Source organism: Crassostrea angulata, chromosome 6 (genome assembly GCF_025612915.1).
Source record: "Crassostrea angulata isolate pt1a10 chromosome 6, ASM2561291v2, whole genome shotgun sequence".
NCBI lineage: Eukaryota > Metazoa > Mollusca > Bivalvia > Ostreida > Ostreidae > Magallana > Magallana angulata.
In genome coordinates this window covers 24,614,951-24,639,066 of record NC_069116.1, presented here as the reverse complement: position 1 = coordinate 24,639,066, position 24,116 = coordinate 24,614,951, and the positions used below count along the sequence as shown (strand labels likewise).

The 24,116-nt window shown below is 34.7% G+C and overlaps 1 long non-coding RNA gene and 1 pseudogene across 1 annotated transcript; one reads left to right on the top strand and one right to left on the bottom strand.

Annotated features, from left to right (window-relative positions):
• Nucleotides 1-11,038: 11,038 nt before the first annotated feature.
• On the top strand, nt 11,039-13,084 carry LOC128190867 (uncharacterized). Its single transcript, XR_008244395.1, has 3 exons — nt 11,039-11,192; nt 11,267-11,361; nt 11,863-13,084. It is a non-coding gene; the product is annotated as an uncharacterized LOC128190867 (long non-coding RNA).
• A 5,044-nt stretch (nt 13,085-18,128) lies between these two features.
• On the bottom strand, nt 18,129-23,790 carry LOC128187423 (uncharacterized; annotated as a pseudogene).
• Between the last annotated feature and the right edge of the window lie 326 nt (nt 23,791-24,116).

The window sequence follows — 24,116 nt, the reverse complement described above, 5'->3', positions numbered from 1 at the left end:
TATCGATATGTTTTTGTTTGTTATTCAAAACGTGTTTCCTTTATTTCTGAATACCTCGGAATAATCGATAATTATTGTCGTACGTAATATGCATCACCATGATTGTATGAAATGACCAATGAAATTATAGAATTTTATATGTAAACCAATAATATTATCATACTGATCAATCTGTCAATATTCGATATTTTCATATATTATCTGTTGTTTTCTGTGATTGGTTAATATATAAACGGAGACGCTGAAATTTCACGAGATTCACATGCAACTTTTTGGCCTAGTAGGTCACGTAGGGTTTTTTTCCAAAATATAATAGTCCATTACGGTATATTGAAAGAACTTTAGTCTAAAGACTTTATAGTTCTTTTCCGATAATTAGGTTTTACATTTATTAAAATTTTCGCTTCAATTTTATTTTAATTTTTTGTTCATACAGGCAACGTAGCTATACTTCAAGTTTGTACTCTTTCTCTCATTTTGAGTCGATTGTTGAGAGATCAAACAAAAGGGCTCGTTTATTATTTGGATTTTTCTACACTTTGAAAACATAAATTTTTCATTGAAATTTTAAGATTAATATTCGTATCAAAATTGTAAACCTGAGATTTACGGTCCCTTAGCATTTTTTTTAAACAAGTCAAACCTGTTAATTTAATACAGCACGATTTGTTGTTTTGTTTAACAAGTCTCAAGTTACATATAACTATGACTTGTCCCCTATTAATATGCGTCATTGATTAAAATAATATTTTTCGGGTTGGGATTTTTATTCAAAATTCGTAGTCTGTTTTATAGGATATATTTTTATGTATTCAGCTACTCCATAAATTATTTTTTTTCATTATTCGTTATTTATTCATGTGTGTATGATGAATGTAAGCTGCATATTTATTCATGAATATAAATTGTTATTTGTTGAAATCGTTAATAAACTTGTTCGTTTAACTTTACCAAAGTCTTATATCTTATTCTTCGAATGGTTGAGTTATTTGGTCGTTATTTAACCATATTATAAATACACCAGGTACTGCTACGTTACACCTAATAAACATAATCTATTTTGTGTTTACTCCCATAGTAGCTCTCTACATTACAAGAATTGTTCCCCTTTAATCCTCCATTTTTCTATAAACGACTTGGGGCTCATTTAGCTATCTCATACCATTCACGAGACCCTATATGATATTGTGTAATTAAGTTTGTTAACTAAATTAAATTGTTATAGAGGCTTATTGTGATGACATAAATAAACTGCTACAAGGTACATATCTGAAGCATTGACAGCATAAAGAGGACAATGAGGCTAATGGTGTCAGGAGTTAAATGTCACAGTCAAAAGTGCCAGGATATGAACCCCAGTTGAGAGGCTTTTGTAATTGGTGGACAAACATGTATACATATATCTTGTAAATATGTTTTAGATTTAATATTCGTTGATATTCGAAATGCGAATGATTCTGATACTAAAGTGGTCATTAATCAACATGATCAGGGATCTAGAAGATGCCTTACTAAATGTGATGAACTAGGACAGGGCGATATATACAGTCAAAAAAGGAGGATCAGGAACCATATATGTTGAGATCTCATGAGGACTGTAGACCTTTGATACATTCAATGTCTATGAAGAATTATTAGGAGAATGCTGGATTGCCAGTAAAGCCAGAGACATAAAGTGAATCCTAGGACTGGGAGAAGTACATAGGTCATTTCACTCTGTGTTCCGATTTAGGGATATATCGTAGTCAGGACAACATATTTGTGAGCCAATGCTCACACATACATCCGCCCTGATGTGAATATACACAATATGCAAAGTCGACATTTAACAGGAACGTCCGATTAGTACAAAAATAGATCTCAACGTATGCCATGCCATAACAGAGATTGTATTTAAGGGGGATGTGTATACCAAATAAGTGTAGGAGATTTTTGTTGCATACATTTGTTACTAATAATAGGCACAGTATTCAACAATAATATACCTCAAAGTACAATACGTTTTTTAGAGAATTTTTAAAATATCAGTCTGCTTCCAGATAACCCCTTATAAGTCAAATTTTTAAACATTTCTGTTTTAAAACTCTTCTGAAAGTGAAATGTTAAAAGTTTGAAAATGAAAAAAATCATGAATTAAGGTTGTATGATTTTTATTTGAATCCACATAAAGATGAAACTAAAATATTTAAAAAAAATTTTAGGGAAAACTGCAGGTCGAAATTCCACAAAAATCTGAAAAAAGAAACAATATTCGTTGGTTAATGAGATGAAAAAATGAAATTGAATGAAATTGAAAAATTAAAGCAATATGAGCTGCAGTTTTCATGTTGAATTTTTTTTTTTTTTTTTACTAAAATGTTCTTTTTTACTAAAATGACAATAATATCATGGTTTTTAAATTTCTGTTGACCATATTTTTGTGGAAAATGCCATTAAGAAGCCTTGTTCGGGGCAAAATTGAATTATTGTCGTCATGTACAAAAATCTTATTTATCATAAAAGTTTAAGTTATAGGCAGACTTATCATACTAGCAGGTTTTTGCAGCAAAAAAAAAATTCTAAAAAATACAGCTCATATTGCTTTAAAAGAAATACTGAATTATTGCAAAAATCTTGGTTTGAAAGATCCTGAAGATCCTTAAGAGTTGTCTTTCTTGATTTTACTTGGTCTCAAATAACTTGGGACCAATTTTCAAATTTAAAAAAATCACGAAGAAAAATTTTAAAAAGGTACAAGTATATGCTAGAATGTAGGAATAAGGTTAGTAGTGCTTATGATAATGTTTGAATCTGAAAAATTATATTTTACATGAATGCATTATATTCATATTTAACTCTTTAAAACAAAATGTAAGTAGTTACATTGCCTTTTACTTTTTTTTTTTTATACAATACAAATTATAAACAACCATATGCATATTTAAACATACATTAGATGTCCATAGTGATACACATGTACGTGTGTTATTAAAAACATGTTCTTTTTCAAGATTCTGTCGTTCCTTCTACTCTAAGTCTTATACTGCAAATGTTTTAAATTTGGGAAGTTGGGATCAATACAAGAGATGATACTATGGAACTTTAGTTTTATATTAATCATGCATATATGGTTCAAGTGAAAATATTATATCTGCTCACCTTTATCGATAATCCGTCACATATTTATGATCGTCTGTTGCAGATAACATGACAAATATGTCTTGCCAATAGCAGGGAAACAGTATATTATTTCGATTTTACTTTTTCTGTACATTACAGCTGATAATTAATGTTACGGTAGTTGAAAGCTTTAATCACGGAGGGAACCGACATATTTTCTAAGCGTTTTGGTGATTTCATTCTTATCTCATCTCCCTCGTTAGAAGAGTTCAATTGTGTAAATATTTCAAGCATCTGCAATGAACAGTTGTTGAGAAATCTTTGACGACAATTTGTTTGAAAATTAAGGCTGCAAATAAATAAGCCGTCATTTAACATATTTTCAATAAATCTTTACATAAGCAAAATGATATTCGCACTGTTAAGTTATATGTTTGTGTAATATCTACTATGAATATAATTATATCACTTTATTTTATTAACTTTATTTTGTTAAGATCTAAATGTATATGTAACATCATTTTTAGATACAGAATTTTCGATCCACGGGCACCCTGGCAGCCCAGGTGAGGTATATAATGAGGGTATCTGCGGAAATGTTGCCTCAAACAAATGTTGTATGCAATTTCATATAAAACCAAAAAAAAGTCGTTATCAAACAGGAAGTTGACGTCCGATTGGTACAAAAATAAATCCCAAAGCATGGCATGCCGTTACAAAGAGTATTTAAAATTTCAAGTACCTAAAATGAAAAGTTGCAGAGAAAAATAAGACAGAAATTTTTTATATAGCCAGAAAGACAGAAGGACATAACATTGATTACATAAAAGTGGAGATGAAAGTCAGAAACAGTTTGCTTCCCTGTTGGATGAAAGATGAAGCTGAAACTGTGTGTGCAGTCCATGCAACAGAAATGTACTTCCTCTGACTGGGAAACTTGTTCCAGTGTTTATACCCAATTTACACCATCTAAGCCCTTTAAGACTGATTGACAGAAACAGGACTCTTCGAAACCAGGCCACGGGGCCACGAACGTCGAGTTTTACTCAACTCAAATCTGAGTAGAGTAAAAGTTATTCTAAGCGGTCATGCATAAAAAAGATAAATATATAACTGAATAATAGAATCATTTTATATCTTATTTGCTTTCATTTTTTGTTTCCGTGTAATATATCGATTGTGACCCCATTTTCATGTTTTGATGACTTTAAAAATCTTCTGTATGAGACGCCTGTATAGACTCTTTCAGGGTAACATGCACGCATGTGCATAACCCCTAAGGGGTGGCTAAAAAGGAATACACGTAAATTTCGCCATTTAACATTAACTTTCCGAAGTTTATCTCTATGTTATTAATGAAATGAATAAACTGAAAAAAAGTTCTTTTTCTTCAAGTATGTACATATAAATTTACTGAACGCAATTTCCGGTTAAGCATTGGTTACAACATTGTTTAAAATAATAAAGATAACCACCAGGGAAAGTTTAAACAAGTTTTAAAAAGTACTCTATTTAGCGGCTAGCAGAGGATTTGGGTGTAGCGTTTCAAAAGAAGAGATCAATTCGATGTTAAACTTGAACGCATCTTTATATTTCGAGTCCTCTAGATACTCCTCATTTCAGTGAAGTTGAGTACATTCCATTGGATGCGACAATATTACCAGATCTACCTTTCTCGGCGATTGTCCGTTTCATGGTCGATCGTCAGATACAAGGCTGACATCAAGAATATTGAGAAAGATAAAAAAGAAGTTTGTTACGAATGAACCAAAAAGAAACATCATGAATTGACAGAATAAGACAACGTACCAACAAGGGAACAAGATGGTGTCAACGCTGATGTAAGGTAAATGAAGAAGGGACTTCAGCAAGGCCAAAAAACCCCATCCAGGACCAGTTCAGAGCTTTTTTTCCTTAGTGCCTAACACCAATATCCCATAATATGCCAGAAGCCTAGAGGTCACTGAGGAATACCTTGAGAATTTCAACCCAGGTACATATGGTTTTGATAATCCCAGTAGCGGAGACCTTCATTATACCGTGTGTGACCAGAATAAAGAACTAAACTATTGTCCACAAGAATTATGCCTCTTTTTCCACCAGCTATACAGGAGTATACATGGCACCCAAACTATAACCATCTTGGATTGACCTGTCATTTTGCATTGACCTCCAGCAAACTCGAAACCTTTCTCTGTAGAACTCTATAGAACAGAAGCTGCATGTCTGGGAGATGGCAGCCATTTATGTTACATCGAGAGATGTATTGGACTTTTTCCTAGACAGAAATTACTTGTTGCGCTTCAACTTCTTTTCTCTTCCTGGATCCTAATATAATTGAAGCATTGATGATACTACAACTGTATACATGGAAATGAAAAAAGTCTTTTTAAAAAATTATAGTTATCTTTTTATTTTGTTTTAACTAGCATTGATGTAACATACATTATCTAATTCACTCCTCTTTAAAGTTGGTGTGATATAAACGCACAACTTAAAACAAAGCATAAAACAAATTAGAAAAAAATTATAATGCAAGAAAATCGAGGAAAATTCTCCGTCCGAAAACACTCAGAGTTCTGTTTGAGTTTAACAATGACGTCATGAGCATGACTACGTCAACCATTGACATCAATGTTGTATATCCCTGCTGAAAACGATTGTAAATCATCATGATTGTCACAATGCACCTGGTCTAATTGTCTGTCCAGTGGACTAGCAGATCGGTATCATCCAAGATCCAAGGTATTGCTAAAGTAAACCATAAACTATGCGGACATATTGTTTTCCTTCAATTTTTAAGTGTATAGTATGTAATGTAGCAATGCAAAAGGTAATAACATTGGGAAATATAATAACATATTATTACAATTTATTTATGTTATTACATTTTGCGTCGGGATCAATGCAAAATGTAATAACGCGAACTGAAATAAGATTACGAATCCCAACGAAGGGGTAACACGCGGTAAAAACAAAAGGTCCATCGATATTCGAATATTTTTGTTAAAAGCCGAAAATAGCTTCTTGATGAGCTAAAAGTTTTCAAAGTTACTTAATTTTTCGTGTCTAAAACATAACATTAATATACAAGAATCATCTTAATAACAAAAATATAAAGATCTAGTTTCAAGTACACTGTCATTAAATGCAAATTATTCATGACCCCGATGACAAGCCAAAAAATATCGTTATCAGTTTAATAAAACAGAAAATGTTATTCATGACTTGGTAGTCGTGTTAGACAAAGATGAGACCTAATTTCTCTCAAGGACACTGCGCCCGTAGGCACCTAGAGGAGCTAAGGTCCATTTCGGGTTACAAACACCTCCAACACTTACTGCGGCATTTCCCGGGGGTTCTTGCTGTAAAAAAGACAGCAGATCAAACGAAAAGATTAAGAATCACCAACATTACTGAATATGAATATGTTCCGGACGCTTCGTCGATGGGAAGCCTACCCAAGAAAACCCATACCCTAAATTGTTTGACTACAAGACTCGGAAGCACGGGATCTAAAGACAAACGAAATAATTGTAATTACGAACATTCATGTACATTTATCTTCACATTGCAATCTGATGATTATGAACTTCATGCAAATAAACGTTGTAAATATCGGTATCGCAAACTCGCACAACTTTACCAAACCAAATTTCCGACTGAATGAACACTATACACCTATCTTTAAAAGGAAACACTTGAGGTCTACCAATTAGCAAAAAAAAAAAACATTGCCAGATTCGCCTCCGTCATTTTCAAAATTATTGCTATGATTGCCTTTTCAAACAATACAGAACTTTTCAGGTACGACGATTTACGGTCGACTGTTTGATACTGCGGTCAAATGATATTGCGGAAACGTAGGGCGTATTGTTTCATCGCAACAAAAATGGGATTTCGATACGTCTAACAGACAAAACGATGCGTAGTCCTATAAAGAGGAAGAGCGCTGACAATCCCAGTCATTACTGGTGATCTGTGCCAGGTTGTACATCGGATGGAAGAAACAAGACCAATTTAGACGTTTATTCGTGGATGCAAGTTGTCCAGTTTCTTCCGTATCCAGGACCAGAGCGTAAACCTAAATTACGGCGTCAATGACTCTTTTAATCAAAATTACATTATTTTCAATGATTAATTATTTCTTATTAATTAATAAATATGAACAAGCAAGGGAAGATTACTCCATTATGGACAAGTTAGGAAATACCGGTGTATCTTCACTAGCTTTTACACCCCCTCCGAATGCTTTCACAATATCTTAATTTTGATAGACAGCTTAACTCTTTTCTATAGATGTGAATTACTAGTTCCTTAATAGCTTTCGTTGAAATTCTAGCGCAGAACAAAATAATAAGACTATACATGCCACACCCCCGCCATAACCCTTGGTGTCATGAAATTTTAATTAAAGATGACAGTTTAATGGATTTTATTCTAAATTCTTAGCAAGTTCTTATTCTGTGACAGAAGACGTAAAGAAAATTTTTAAACATTATATAGGCTACAGTAGCACTATATGACCATTTTGGCTTAACGCTGCAGAAAGAATCCCTACCCTAAACACAGAATGACTGTTTTAGTCCCGCCCAAGATTCAAAACTCCTACCTTGTGGGACATAATTTTTTTTTATAATATGCAGTCATTTTTTTCAGCATCAGAGATGTAAAGATTTTCAAATATTAAATCCATTATCACTACATGACTGCTAAGCGAGTCCAAACCCCTTCCCCGTGGGACAATTATGTCACATATAGAAGGTTTCCCGGTCTACATAATTAGGAATTCAGTTTTCCTATAGATTACCATTTTGGCCCCGCCCTAGAGTCATAACCCTTAATCTGGGGTACATGAAATATACAATTTTGGTAGAAGGCTTCCTGGTCTACATAAATAATTACGTTAAGGATACGTTAACCATGTATCTAACATATACCTCTGATCGGACAACTTTGGTTGAAAATATACAACGAATCGTGCATGCGCTCACGTGTTGTTTCGTATATCCCTGAATTAGAAATAATGAACTTTATCATTCATTCATTATTGATATCTTTGAATTAGAACTAATGAACGTTATCATTATAGAAATCTTTGAATTAGAGCTAATGATCTTTTTATTATGATTAAGACTTTAACAGTCAAATTGGCAAAAATATAAGCAATATAAGCGTCGTAAAATGACGTCAAATACGCCATTTTTGAAAATTTAGTTACAAAGGTTTCACAAAAAAGCAGTATTTGGATGTTGTGCGATTGTGAATTAGTGAAAATGCGCCCTCTGCCTAAAATAGAGAGAAGTTTTGAAACGAAATTCGATTATAAGAGGTCTAAGAAATTGAACAATTAATGATCAGGTCATTTAAGCTCAATTTCATTTCACCATGGATCCGACTCGCATTAACCACGCTTCGGACAGTTTTCAATGCATGATTTTTTTTAAATAATTAAATAAATTATGTACCCTTTCCTTGTGATATACTTTAAATGTATAGTAAAATAAAATAAAAAATAATTGATATAAACATTTTCCTTAGAGCACTTTTGATTCGAGTTTCATGGATACTGTCTTTTTAATCCAAAGTTCCTGTAGGTGGTGGCACGATAAAGAATTCCTCATGACATAATATTCCTTGAAAAAGAAGCACTAGTACAAATTCCTGACTGCTGATTCAAGGATTTAAATAAAAAGGTGGTGGCACGATAAAGAACTCCTCGTGATAAATATTCCTTTTAAAAGAAGCACGTCTGAATTCCTGATGTTGATTCAAGGATTTAAATAAAAACAATTCTAAATAGCTGTTGAAAGAATTAATTTTTTTTAAAAATTTAATATCTCCTGTTTAGCTGTCCGATGCTTGAAAAATATTGTCTGATCCATGGTAAAGTAGTCAAACACTTCATTAATTTGTTTTATTTTTTATTTTTTAAAAACAATTTTGTCCAATAAGTAAGCAAGAGGAAACATCACTTTTAAATTAAGTTCTATTTATATCATTCTGGACTAAATTGATGAGGGATCCTAGAGAAAAATCCAAGAGTGTCAGATGTATTGTGATCTCACAAGTGAGAGTTATAGAATTTCTTACAGATGTAGGTGAGTAGATAAAACGATTTTTAAATATTCTATGCATTATCACTATGTGACCTATTTTGGCCCCGCCCTAAATTTAAAACCTTCACTACGGTAGACATGAAATATAAAATTTTGGTAGAAGGCTTCCTGGTAAAATAATTATGAGTTTAATTTTTCTTACAGATATATGGGAGTAGAGAAGATTTTTAAACATTATATGCATTAACAATTACATTCCCAGGGGATATGAAATTTACAATTTTGGTAGACGTTATTATAATTTCAATTTTTCTATGAACTATGGATTAATTCAATTACGTAAATAAAAACTTTAATTCTAATTTAAATAAATAGATAAACTTTATTTATTTAAAACATGAACTATTAAAATCAGAATAATCATTAAATATTTAACAATTCTAATTGCTGTGACCTAGTCACTCCTATCAATAAATACCTGTAACATTCGTTACTCAAAGCTTCTCTGTTCATAAAATATCCTTCCTGACCCCTTGAAGGCTAATTCGATTCTCTCCGTAACGGACCTCCGTACGTTTATTTATAACTGCTAAATGTATATTTTCGTAACAAGGTCATTGCAATACACACGTATATATGTACAATAATAACTATTTAATCTTAATTATAGTAGTATATTTACATTACAAATATTTTTTGCATGTAAAGTGTGTGAAAAGATACTGCAGATATAAGACCGTAACACACACAGGGTACTCAAAGGTTAGAATGATTGGTTTTATTATGACGTCACAAACGTTGAACGCTATAAAATGCAACGTCACAAGCGAGAATCAAAGTTCACGCTTATGGCTGTTACAGTGGCTCTTCCATTAATTTGAACTAACCCTTAGGATAAAACAAAAATTTAAACGTAAAAATCACATATGCAGACAAGGAAAGAAGTTTTAAAAAATGTAAATATAAGCATTAAATCATTATTTTTTGAAAGATATAGTCTCATAACTGCAGCGGTGTGTGCATACAAATTTTCATAACGCGCTAGCGCGCGTTATTCAATTTGTATGCACACACCGCTGCAGTTATGAGACTATATCTTTCAAAAAATAATGATTCAATGCTTAAATATATGCAACAACATTATTTACAATACAAAAAATATAAGTTCTTGCTGTACAAATAGTCAAGATTTACGATATTTATTAAATAATTAATATAAATCAAGTCGAGGTCGGGTTCGGGTCGGGTTATTACAACATAAATCATGAAATTTCCCGGTAAAAGTTAAAACAGACGTAATCAATGCTTAGTGCAGTTTCCCACCAAATACACAATACTATGGAACTCTATGTAAACAAACATCTACAATATGTATGATTATACTGAAAGCTATAAGGAATAAGGAATCATTCTTTGAATATTATGAGGTGATAATTTAGGTCGGGGCGTGATCAAATCCAATAAAGCCCGATTTGATCACGCCCCGACCGAAATTATCACCTCATAATATTCAAAAATGATTCCTTATTACTTATATTTATATAATTTTTAGCCATCGTACGATTAAATATTTAAGTATAAATAAGCAAACCCCGCTGGCGCCTCAATTTGGCGTCATTTGTATTATGGGTTATATAGTACAAAATCGATACGTAGTGTTATCACAGGCAAAGACACTGGAAAATGTAAATATATGCAAATAATGTCAAAAGAATGCCTATAGATTGGAAACATACAAAAACACTCAATCCGAATTTCCTCGACGATGATAATACAGGTCAATTTATGATAAACAAAACACATAGTCATTTTAAAGTTTACCGCCGAAATGTCTACTATCATTACTGAACATATAGTGAGAGAAAGTACAGAGTTATCTTTTCTTGGGCGAAGAGATTGAATGTCTGCAGCAGACAGCGGTTTTAATGGGATAAAAACGCTTTTTACCGAGTTTATTGGGAATATTTCAATGTGAACGTGTTTTTTGACAACATTTACAACATTGTGTCGGAGGATTTCTGTAACTTTTGTCAAGTAAGTTGTTTTTTGACATTGTTTACAAATCATGTCCTTCTTGTGTATTATTCATATATATATATATGTCATAGAGTGTAGAGCGGAAACCATGCCCCTGTGCCTGCAGTAACATCAAAAGGAGATACTCCAGACCCAACCTTAACCAACATCCACGTATGAAATAACGGTGTGTATAAGCTAGTTGAGGGTCTGAATGTACACAAAGCTGCAGAAATGCACTCCCAACATTATTCCTACATAACTCGATCATGACAAAACTATTCCAACCTTTGCTGATATTGGAAAAGTGCCAGACGACTTGAGGGATGCCTTTATGTTCCCAATATTTAAAAAAAGATTAGAAATGACAGAAACGCTCAGCTTCAAACTTCTTAACCTCCAGATTTGTATTTATTATTAAATTATTATAACATATGTGCACACACTGCACAGCCAAATTATGAATAATTATGTCAGAAACCACATACTAGCAGAATAACAACACGGTTTCAGATCAAGACGATCACCTGAGTCGCAGATACTGATAACAGTTAACGAAGTGGCCAAAAAAATTTTTTTAATTCAATTTAGATCAAGCAAAAACAGATCATACCATCAATTATTTGTTTACATGTGATAATCAAAAATGGTATGTGCATTAAAAATATCATGTATATTTTTTTTCCAGATTCTACAGAGCAGGTTCCAAACAACGTCACAGCGGTGACAGGTACGATATAATAAGTATGCAACCATTAATAGGAAGTTTAGAGAAGAGGCTCGCCCTGTTGTGTATTTAAATGTGACTTGGTTGAACAAAATATGTAACGAGGGGAGATTGGGTGGACTGTCCTATGACATCTATCTTTGCCTTTGAGTCTCATCGTGGAGGTCATGGGCGTTTTGTCTAATCTGGGAATGGCTCTCGTCTTATCATTGTGGATACAGGTTCATGATCCCAGGATCTGCTTTCATTTTTGATTCGAAAACAGGCATCCAGGATTATCATGACGAAATGGAACTCAGAAAACTTCACGAAGTGGTTCACTGAGCAGTTACTTCCTAACTTTACCGGCCAATTCAGTCATAGTGATGGATATCCTTACTATCACAGTCATCTGGATCTTGAGTCTAAGTGTCTGACTTCGTCGGCACCGAAGGCAGAGATCCAATCTTGGCTTGATAGAAAGGATATCCATAACACTCCGGAGAGGATAAAGACTGAATTGATCACATTGGAGAAGCAACATAAGCCTCTGACCTTGTACTGTGAGCCGTAAATTTGGCGTCAGCTCTCATTCCTAGAGATTGCGGCGAAGAAAGCCTAAGGTTTTGCATGATTTGACTCGGATATTATAGATGTGTTCCGTCAAGTTAAGCTTGATGTTTAAAGTATCACCTAGGTACTTTTCACTGCTAACTGACTCTAGGGAGTGTCCATGAAGAAGGTACTTGTTGTGTACGAGTCGCTGTTTCTTAAAGACATGGAAGACTGTACATTTCGGGGGGGATTCCATTTGCGAACTTCGTTCCCTTTTCTCTAGAGACATGAAATTTAGTTGGAGTTGCTCAGCATCTTCTATGAAATTGATTTTTCGATGAAAAAATCCGCAGTGATACGTCTGATATTAAATATTTGATGCAAAATTTCGAGCAATTTAATCATGATTAACAATGCAAGCAATTTACTATAATAAGTCCGTCAACAAGGGAGAGCACCAATTGCGATTATGACACGATATCTTCCGAAACAACAAGTGAATAGAACCCCGACAAAATAAATACATTGTCAGAGAAACAACGACACTTACAGTTCTGGAATCAACAGCTTAAATTCCGAAGGATAGTGTTTTGGAATGTCCGAAAGTCAGAGAGTAAGAAGAGAAAGGTTAGTATTGGAAGAATTCAAAGCGAAAATAGATTTACTTCAAATGCGGGCAAAATACAATGAGGATAAATACCAGTTCATTGACAACAAAGTCAATACGTTCTTGATAAATAAGATGTCAGTTTCACCGGAGGGGACTACAGCTTTCCTCTGCGTCCGTCAGTCCGTCCGTTTGTCGTCTGTAGTTTAAATTTCCTCTGTTCTTTTATCTATGATTAAAGCATAACATCTCGTTTATAATAGTTTTGAAATAGATGTATGCTGCGAAGCGTTTTAACAGAATAATACAAACCGGTAGGGGACGTGCATTGCTTATGCAATTATCTCTGAATGCGTGTTGAATGAACATTTCATAGGGAAAATATATTATAATATAATAATTGGTGGTCATTCATCAAGTCCTCCGTCTGATATGATGGACACCCCTGCGAATGTTATTGTCATTTAGATTTTAGACCACGTGGTTTTATTTGACCCTTTCAGTTTCGCAGTAAAATGTTCATAGTCTTTTTCATAGAATCTAGGTACTTGTAGTCAGATATAAAATCTAGACGTTTATTGATTTTAAACTTTATCTTCATTAATCGGTGGATAAAATGTGTTCTAGAAATGAATGTGACAGTACAAAAAAATAGTTTTTTACTGCTGTTGCAACAATTAATATGCTTATTAGAGATCCCCCTAAGGGTTTATTTTTTATCCGTGCCTGACCTAGTAATAGCATCAAAAGTGAAACAGACTATACTATTTTATGCAGAATGTTCCTTGAAAATGGCTCGATATACTAAGTTTTTATACAAAACAGACACCCATTATTTTTTTAAAAACATGGTTTTGCACACAACAAGCATCAAACATGGCTATGATTTTATTAAGCAACCAATGTTTATATTTTCAACCACTCTACACGTGGTTGAACACGAACGATAACTCTGTTCTGAATATCATCGTTTAATTCAAATAAACGCTAGATGGTGAAATAAAACATACATCCAACACGATTTACATGTTTTAACATAAATCAAAGTAGGATATGATATAAAACGACTATTACTTACGTATTTTGAGAATATTATCCGAACACTGATACTTCCGCTCGAAATTTCACAGGAACTGAACAAATCTCGGTGAAGTCTCGTGAACTTTCATCCGAGCACCTCTGGATTTATTATATACTTAGCAACGAAAAAGAAAACATTCCGAACACATTCGCAGGGGTGATGGAGGGAAGGATTCACCTTATGAAAGATGTTCTATGGAGTGTTGACTGTGTTGTTCGTAGCAGCAGTTGATTCAGAGGTTGTCATAGACACAGGAACATGAGACTGGTTGAAAGTTTTTGGCCTGGTTAGTTGGGACAGGTAGAACAGGCTCCATAGCTGGCTTAAGAGATAGGAAAGTATCACTTTGATGATCCAAATCGCAGAAATCGAATTCTGGCATAGAGAACTGGCCAAGGGCCAAGATGATCAGTGTGAACTTTCTCACTCAGTGAGGGAGAATGTTCCAGAAGATATAGAGGAGGTACATGTAACATTCACATTAGATGAGACCGTCTCAGAAATAGCTTAAGAAAGTTCGGTAATCCTGAAGGAACACGCATTACTGCTGTCACTGAAAATCCCAGATATGAGACAAAAGTTGCAGCAGGGAGATTACAAAAAGCCGGAAAAGTCAAGACCCTAAGCTGACTGAAAGATGGCAAGGAAATGAGAGGTAAAGTGCTCATAACGAACACTCTCCTTTCAGAGGTAGTAGGGTTAACTCCATATAAATCGACCTCCACATGAATTCCGAGTGACACACAGAGGGATGAAGATCTCAGTGGGATGATTGGCGTAGATGGGCCTCCAGGAGTCTTTCCAACAGGGGATGAATGTGAAACTGTACATGTAGACGTCTGGCGGTAATGGAGCCGTCTAGACACCTCCTTGGTCGATTCTCCTTGTTCTATAATATAAAAAAAAACTCGGGCTGATAAGGCCCAGAATTTCGGAAGGAGTTTCCGTTTTCCAAACATTCCACGTTAATGTGTTGATGGTTTGCTTTCGTGTCGTCTTGTTATGTGCAGTTCTATTAAATATTTTCTAGTTGCGAGAAGAGTGTATTTGCAAATATTGCATTGTAACAAGTCTCCATGCGCCGCTTGAAAATTAGTGCTGTTAGTTGCGCCGCGATTCATTCCTATTGATTCGATGCGCCAATCCGGATTTTAAGATTTCGTTTCGGTTCAAAATTTATCTAACGTGTATATACAAAAATGGTCGTCAGTTTAGACGCTCAGAAGTGCATGGGGACACAGTTAATGGAAAAGGAAATAAACCAACAACTAGTCGACCTAGTGTACATCACAATTTAAATATACAACTGGATCTATCAGCTCGATGTCTGCTATTTCTATTTAATTCAATTTTACGAAAAAAATAAAAAACACATGTGGCGCAAGTCATACAGGTGTCATATTGGAATTGGGGGGGGGGGGGGGTGTTGAAATATATATAATTAACGTTGATCTGTAAAGGCAAGGTAACTGCATAACATAAAGGGACATCCTTTGAAAATTTAAGGCTGTTTGACATTCATCGCACCATTTAAATTTGTTGTCTTTTCTCAGTAATGCTGTTAATGGTCCTTTAAATTTTCGATAGTAGTTCCAGGAAAAGATCTGACATCTTTGGTACATTTTGGTGTTGGGAATGACTTCACAGCATCTGTATTAGAAACACCCACTTTGACTTCATCATTGGTAGTAACATGACCAAGATACTACACTTGACGTTGAGCAAAAGAGCATTTTGTAGGTTTCAATGTAAGACCTGCTGAACTAAGGCGAGAAAAGATTTTCTCCAAATGCTGAATGTGTTGTTCAAAGGAGATAGAGAAGAAAAGAATATCATCTATATAGACAAGACAGGTTTTCCAGTTAAGACCCGTAAGTACTTCGGTCATAAGTGCCTGAAAGCTAGCCGGGGCATTGACAAGGCAAAAGGGCAAACGTTTCCACTGATACACTCCAGTAGGGGTAACAATGCTGATTTGTGGGCAATTTTAGGATCTATAGGTATTTGCCAAAAAACAGAAGCTAAGTGTAGAGTAGAAAATAGCTGTGCTTTAGAAATCCCAAATGTGTCAAAAACATCTTCCAAACGAGGTAAGGAAATGTGTATTGTTTTGTGACAGAGTTTAAGTATCACACCGGTAATTGTTTTCACTATGTAGCACTATAGAGGAGAAAACATTCTTAAAAATCAATTTGTATTTTTCATGACAAAATATTCGGAGGTAATGTAATTTGTTACCTATCTCATCACAGGTCTAAACAGGTCTACCCTCAAAACCACGTGTTTTCCATTTATATGTAAACAGACTGCACACTCTCCAGGAAGCTGCTGCATGTGCCCTGAAAGAAGTAGTCCCTGTGAAAGAAGACCATCACCTAACAAAATACATGAAATATCCTTCTTAGTGGTTCAAAAAAATTTAAAACTGAGTAAAGGAAAATGTTAAAATGCAGTCAAGGAAAAAATTAATTCTGAAGTATATATGGAACTACAATTGACTAAGTTCTAAGTTCATTTTGATTGGTCGATTACCGGTGTGATACCTTTAGCTTTCTATAATCTACTGCAAAACGTAGTTGGCCATTTTTCTTTTTAACCATGACAACGGGACTTTGCCTCATAGATGTTGACTCTGATATTGGCTTCTAACATCTCCTCTAGTTGTATATTCATCACAGCATTTACTTATGAGGACTGTCGATACAATTGCTGTCGGACAGGAAACGCATCACCAGTTTCTATGCGATGGAATTGAACAGCACAGTTGCCTAATTCTGTTTGAAAACAGATCTCTGTTTGTTGAGAAAAGCTAGAAGGACCTGTTTTTGTGAGATTAAGATCAGAGTCAGAAAGATCAACATCTATTGGACAACCATAAGGTGGTTGGAGGTCAGAGTGTGTATTGGATGGTGTTGGGTTGTCTAGAGATAGTACGGTATTAGGATTTACAACTGTGGGAGATGTAATGCATGTAATTGCTGACAAAGTAATTGGGTCAGTTGTAGGATTGATGACTTGCATATAATGAATCTCGTTGTTTAGGGTATCATCTAAGCATTTGGCTCCTGCATGGCCTAGCTTAGAAAGTTGTTGTGAGAGTTCCAACAGAACATGAGCACCTCTTAATGAACTTGAGATAAATACCTCAATTGCCATGACACACCCAGGATTGACAGTGGCTGTTTGACAAACTCTAGCAAGACCTGAATTAATGTCAATTGCAAGGACATGGTTAGAAATAGGGTCCTTAAGAGAGGGAAAAAGAGAGAGTATGTGTGTTCTGTGCAGTGCTAAGAACAGCATCATTTGCTCTTAAAAGATCTAAGTTTCAAAATAAGAGGTTGATGGATTTTGTCAAAAACCTGAAAATCATGTGTAAAAACAAAACCATCAAAAGAAATTGGCAAGGATAGAACACCAAGACTGCGATGGACTTTACCTTCAACAGCGACCGCATCAGTTGCATTAGTTGACTGAATTGAACTCTTGTCTATACCTAGCCTAGTCACAAGAGAGGATGTTATACATAAGATAGATGCACTTGTATCAACCAATGCATGCATGGGAGTATCATAGATATCAACACTAATAGTGTTTCTCATGATAGGCATAATCAAATTAACCGAACTGCGCGATTTGGCTGTAATACTGAGCTTGGGTTTAAGCGATGGGTAGGTTTTAATGAGGAGCGGGGGGCTTGGTTAGAGGGACTGATGATCTGACGGCAAGTGTTAGTCGATCTAAGCGTGCTATGCATACACTGAGTTTGTAGTGAGGGTGCTGTAAGTTTGGTAACAATTCTTGGAAAGGATAGGCGTTTTACCTAGCATTATGAATTGTGGTGTGACATTAAGGAGTGGTTGTGGAATTGTGTGTTAGGCATTTGTGGAATGTGTCCTTGTAGGCTGGTAGGAGGTTCACCGCAGTTTCAATGTTATCCAACCACCACATGCACACTGAAGCAAAATGACGCCATCTGAAACATCTTTTATAAAAGCATTAACATTAAAAGCAGGGCAAGTAGAGCTTACCACATCCCTCGCAGACTCGGTTTGCTCAATGGTACTGTCTCACTCGGGGGATTTGTCCATTGTTGGTTGCTAAGGGCCACTGCTGTGCTGAGGGCTGGACCTGGGGTTACACTGGGGGCTACTGTTAGTAAGAGGAAGGTGGAAGGGCAAAGTTTGTTTGGCATACTGTATCCGGGTGGTGGGGTTGTGTTCCATGGTTCTGGCTGACCGTTCTTTGATTCGCAAATTACTCTGTGTTAAAGCACTCATTTCAGCTTTCAAGGGGTCCTTCAGCTGAGCAGCTAATGCTACCAGAGTTAAATTGTTCATATCTTCTCTGGTGTTGCATTTTAGTAATGCTTTAGCTAGGGACACTGCATGGCATAGTTCCTGAAATTTTTTAGGCTCTTTTGATATCACTTTTGCATTCTCCTGGTTTTCCAGTCATTGGGTGGCGAATGGGACTTTGCATATTTTTGGAAAATCATTGCCAAGGGCGGTTTTTCTGCCCTATACAAGTAAACATCAGTGGTTTCCCCTGCTTCTTGTCTTATGGACAAGAGGGTAAAGTTTGTTTCCTGAGGGGCGAATCTGTTTTTCAGGCACTCTTTAAACTCCGTTAAGTTGTTTCTCTGTTTTGGTGACAATGTCTGTAGCCAGGTTTCAGCTTGGCCTTCTAAACTGCATCCAATTGTTAAAAGTGCAGCATCTGTCACGTTGTGAATTTCTGCCAACTGTCTAAGTTGGACAATCAGAAGTGGACATTTTCACTACCACTAAACTTCTAAAAATTTATTCCAATGGCCATATTCACAATAATTCTTTCACTGTTTTCTATGTGATTTTTGGTAGAGTTTTCTATATTTTGTACGTGGGATGTGTTGTTTTTACTTGAAGCTGCAGGTTTTTCTGTATCCTGCTCGTGTGACGTGTTTTTTTCACTTGAGGCTGCAGCGATTTCTGTATTTTGTTCCTCGAATTGGTTGTTTTCATTTAAAGTTGCAGAGTTTTCAGTATTTTGTTCATCGGGTATGTTGTTTTTATTTGAGGTTGCAGAGTTTACTGTATTTTGTTCCTCGTATGTGTTGTTTTCACTTGCTAGTATATTATGCTCTTCGCTTGGTATTTGGCTTTCACTGGATGGAAGGTTGACTTGAGCTGGATTGCTGTGAGTCAGAAGATTGGTCTTTTTGTTGGCTATCTCTTAAGTAGTACAGTACCCGCAACGTTATTTTTTACAATTCTATCCTATCGTATCGTGTATCAATCCTATTGTATCGTTCGTGTATACTGTTCTATCGTGCGTTAATCATATCCTATCGAGCGTGTATACGGTTCTATCGTGCGTTAATCCTATCTTATCATGCATTAATCCTATCAGGTTTATAGTTCAATTTTTACAGTTTTTCCGTTTACCCTATCGTGTTAATCGTTTCGTGCCTTTTCATAAGCAAGTAAATTTATTCCAAATTTGCAAGTCGTTCAGTGCGCATGCGGCCTATACGAAAATTTATCTAACAAGATTTGTAAAATCCTATTCAGCATTCTAATATGATACTAATTTCTTCAGTATTTAGATCAAAACTAAAATAAAAAATTAACCAATATTACATGTAAATCGTATCTATAAGCATTGGAATTGAAAAATTAATGTAATTAATCTATCGAAGTTCTTAGGCACCCCTGCGAATGTTATGGTCATTTAAATTTTAGACCACGTGGTTTTATTTGACCCTCTCAGTTTCGCAGTAAAAATCGTGCCTCGTGTTTATAGTCTATTTCATAGAATCTAGGTATTTGTAATCAAATATAAAATCTAGAGGTTTATGGATTTTAAACTTTATCTTCATCAATTGGTGGATAAAATGTGTTCTAGAAATAAATGTGACAATACAAAAAAATAGTTTTTGTCTGCTGTAGCAACAATTAACATGCTTTAACAGAGATCCCCTATAGGATAAATTTTCGATCCGCGCCTGACCTAGTAATAGCATCAATAGTGAAACAGACTATACTATTTTATGCAGAATACTCCTTGAAAATGGCTCGATATACATAGGTTTTTATGCAAAACAGACACCCATTATTTTTCTAAAAATATCGTATTGCAGACCACAAGCATCAAACATGGCTATGATTTTATTAAGCAGCCCAATGTTTATATTTTCGACCACTCTACACGTGGTTGAACGATAACTCTGTTCTGAATATCATCGTTTAATATAAATGATCGCTAGGTGGTGAACTAAGACATACATCTTAAAAGATTTTCATGTTTTAACATAAATCAAAGAAGGATATGATATGAAAAACGACCAGTACTTACGTATTTGAGAACATTATCCGAACACTGATACACCGCTCGAAATTTCACAGGAACTGAACAAATCTCGGTGAGGTATCGTGAACTTTCATTCGAGCACCTCTGGATTTATTACATAATTAGCAACGATAAAGAAAACAGTCCGAACACATTCGTAGGGGTGTTAGGAACAAGATAACATATTACCTGTATATCGAATATATTAAATCGTACGCGGAGTGTTTATTTGCGTAAACATTTAATTTTTATGCAATATAATTCGTTTTTATTGCATCATATTTTACAGAAACAAAAGTATTTATATAATTTATATTTTCGTATGCAGAATGTGTATCTGCGTAAATATTTACTGAACTTGTATGTACTATAATTCATTTTTAATGCATCATTTTCTTCTACAGAAAAAAAGGTATTTATGATAGATTTCATATTTACTTTAAACAAGAGTTTGATTTTTATAATTGAACCCGCTATTTTCCGTGTGATTTGATCTCGGGCTGAAATATTCGCGGCGATCGGCTAGGGTGTTCGGTAATGAAAACAGTGTTAACGATACACAAAAATTGATCATTTAAGCTAATTATTTTAGTTAAAAAAAATTACTGGTCATATTTATGCATTCTATAAATGATGCAGCGGTGGTTAACAACTCGGCAATTGTTACTTAAAAGAAATTCCACGTAAATCTTTATTTGTACGTGTTTTTTTCTCAAATTCTGCCAGTATCAGTTTATTTGCATCTTCGCTAGCCAAGGGTTCTCGGTCCACTTTGCTCCCCATAAACAATGGCGGATTTCATTACGAAAACTGGCAGAAAAAATGCAAAATTCGTGTCCGGTTCATATCTTTCTTATGGAGAAACATTGGAAGTTCTTACCTCACACAAAGATTGCTTATGACCGAAGGGTGTGTCATGACCTTGACCCAAGGTCATTCGGGCAAGGTCAAGGTCACTGGCAGAAAAAATGCAAAATTCGTGTCCGGTCTATATCTTCCTTAAAGAGAAGCAGTAAATGTTCTTACTTCACAGAAAGATTGCTTATGACCTAAGGGTGTGTCCTGACCTTGACCCAAGGTCATTTGGGAAAGGTCAAGGTCACTGGCAGAAAAAGTGCAAAATTTGTGTTCGGTCCATATCTTTCTAATGGGGAAACATTGGAAGTTTTTACTTCACACAAAGATTGCTTATGACCTAAGGGTGTGTCATGACCTTGACCCAAGGTCAATTGAGGAAGTTCAAGGTCATTGTTTTAAAAATGCTAAATTCTGTCTGTGTCATGTCTTGTATTAATGGAAATATTAGAAGCTTAAATATGACACAAAGCTTGCCTGTATCAGGCCACATAAAACTATTTTTAGACTCTCATCCCCGTCTCTCTGAAAATGGCCTGCCCCGATGAATTTTTTTTTGGAAAAAAAAATGTGTGGAAAAAAAAATTCGGAAAAAATCCGGCTCAGTATACCAATGATTCAAAATGTTTAAATATTAAATTTTTCTTAGCGGGGGGTATCAATTGTGAGCTTGCTCACAGTACCTCTAGTTGCTTTTAAAGGTTCAATGAGCTTTGTTTTATTTAATTTCTTTGGTCCGCAATATTCACGACAACGATACCTGGTTTTATGGCATGAAAGCTTTCGTATAAATCGGCGACTTTCTCACTCCCGGTCCTCCGGTCCTTACAAAACACTATGAAGAAACATTTCGTGCTTTCCACAGGTTCGTATTTAATGGCATCGTTAATAATGTTCCGACGTTCGGTAGTCAACATGTTTTAAGTTGTATTAATGCTATAGTGTGTATATAACCCGTTGTTTAATTTGATTAAAATGTAAACATGCAAGGGGTGCAACTCAAGTTGCTCGCTAGATAGCGCCACCACATCACTGAGATTTCGTAATGAAATCCGCCAAGGGTTTACGGGTAGCAAAGTGGACCGAAAACCCTTGGCTAGCGAAGAAGATGGTTTATTTGTGAAGATCGTGAAAAGCGATTATACGTTTATCATGAACATCGTTTAATTATCCTTTCCTATCGTGCGTGTATGCTGTTCTACCGTGCGTTAATCCTATCCTATCGTGCGTTAATCCTATCATATCGTGCGTGAATCCTATCCTATCGTTTATCTTGTAAAAATAACGTTGTTATTGGTACTGTACATGTAGTTTATTGGTCTGCTCTTCATTGGGATTTTTGAGGAGACATTCACCAACTCGTCATATTGGAATTGGGGGGTGAAATTTATAATTAACGATGACCTGTAAAATATGACCAAAAGTTGAGATATTAAGAATACGTCTGTTATTGAGGAAGCGTCCAGAAAAAGTGACGCGCTGGGCTTTGATACAAAAATTCCTCATGGTCAAGGCAAGGTATACCGATAGGTATACAATATTAAAGTTAAAAAGAAGACACACTAATTTCCCTGTCGGGGACCTCATACCCGAAAGGGGGGAGGGTATAGCGTGGACTAAACAAAAGCAGCACTAATCCGTTATCCGAACAGTAATTGAGTAAAGGGGGCATCAAAAAGCTTTCTTAATTGAATTTCATGTGATTACGTAAAAGTTATTTGTTAGTAAATCACCCAAAGTTCCTCGTGGCATCGAATGGTGTTAATATGTACCTAACTTCTTAACGTGTATAATTTATTGAATATTGTTAACGCTTGACACAAGTTAAACAGGGACTTAGTCGAGAAATGTAGTAAAAAGCATTTCAACAAAAAGAACTGTTTTTTAATAAGTTTTAGAAATGATATATTACAGTAAAATTATATATAATAAAAATTATATCAGAGGGTCAATGAGACCTGATGATACAGACAATAGTTACAGATATAGTCAGTACATACATTTTCTTTTGTTCATTCTTGTTGTTTAAGAATTTTATAAGAAATGCATGCGTTTTTAAAAAGTGAAAACTGAACAATATTCACTTCGTAGTTGTAAATGATGTTAATTTTCATCTACAGTATAAAAATTGATACAATATCTTTTATCCCTTGGAATAATAAGGTTACGATATCTGACAACCTCTGTCTGTAATTTTTTGGGCACTTATTCCTAATTGAGTAAAAAAAAAAAGAAGCTTCTTGGAAATGGAAAAATTTAAGCATGTTTTAATTTCAAGCTTGTTTTTAGATTTTGTGTAATTAATAATTACCTATAGAATGGCAATTTTCCATTTCTTTTTTCTTAATGTCTCTGATAAATTTATATTTGAAATACTTTTTCAAATTATTTTCGAAATCGTTTTTAGTTACTGTATTAGCATGTAAACCAATAATGTCATCAAGTATTCTTTGTGTACAGTTTTGCCAACAAGTTTTTCCATGTTTCCTGCAAGTTTTTCATCCTCTAAATAATTAATTTGAAAAGAATACATAACATTTTTTTTTTTGTTATTCTTAAGTAAAAGAATCTATATGTACAAGTTAAAGATAAGTTTTTCTATTTACAATGAGAAATATTAACGCTGATATATGTTTAATTGAATCGAACCAAAAACAAAATAACGAACCGTAGCTTATGATGTCAAAAAAGTAGGATTCCTTTATTTAATGTATTGTCAAATCTAGGAGTTCTACAATATTTTAACAAGTTTCATATCTAATTAAAATTTTCAAAACGGAATGATACAAGAACTATTGTTCAAGTGAG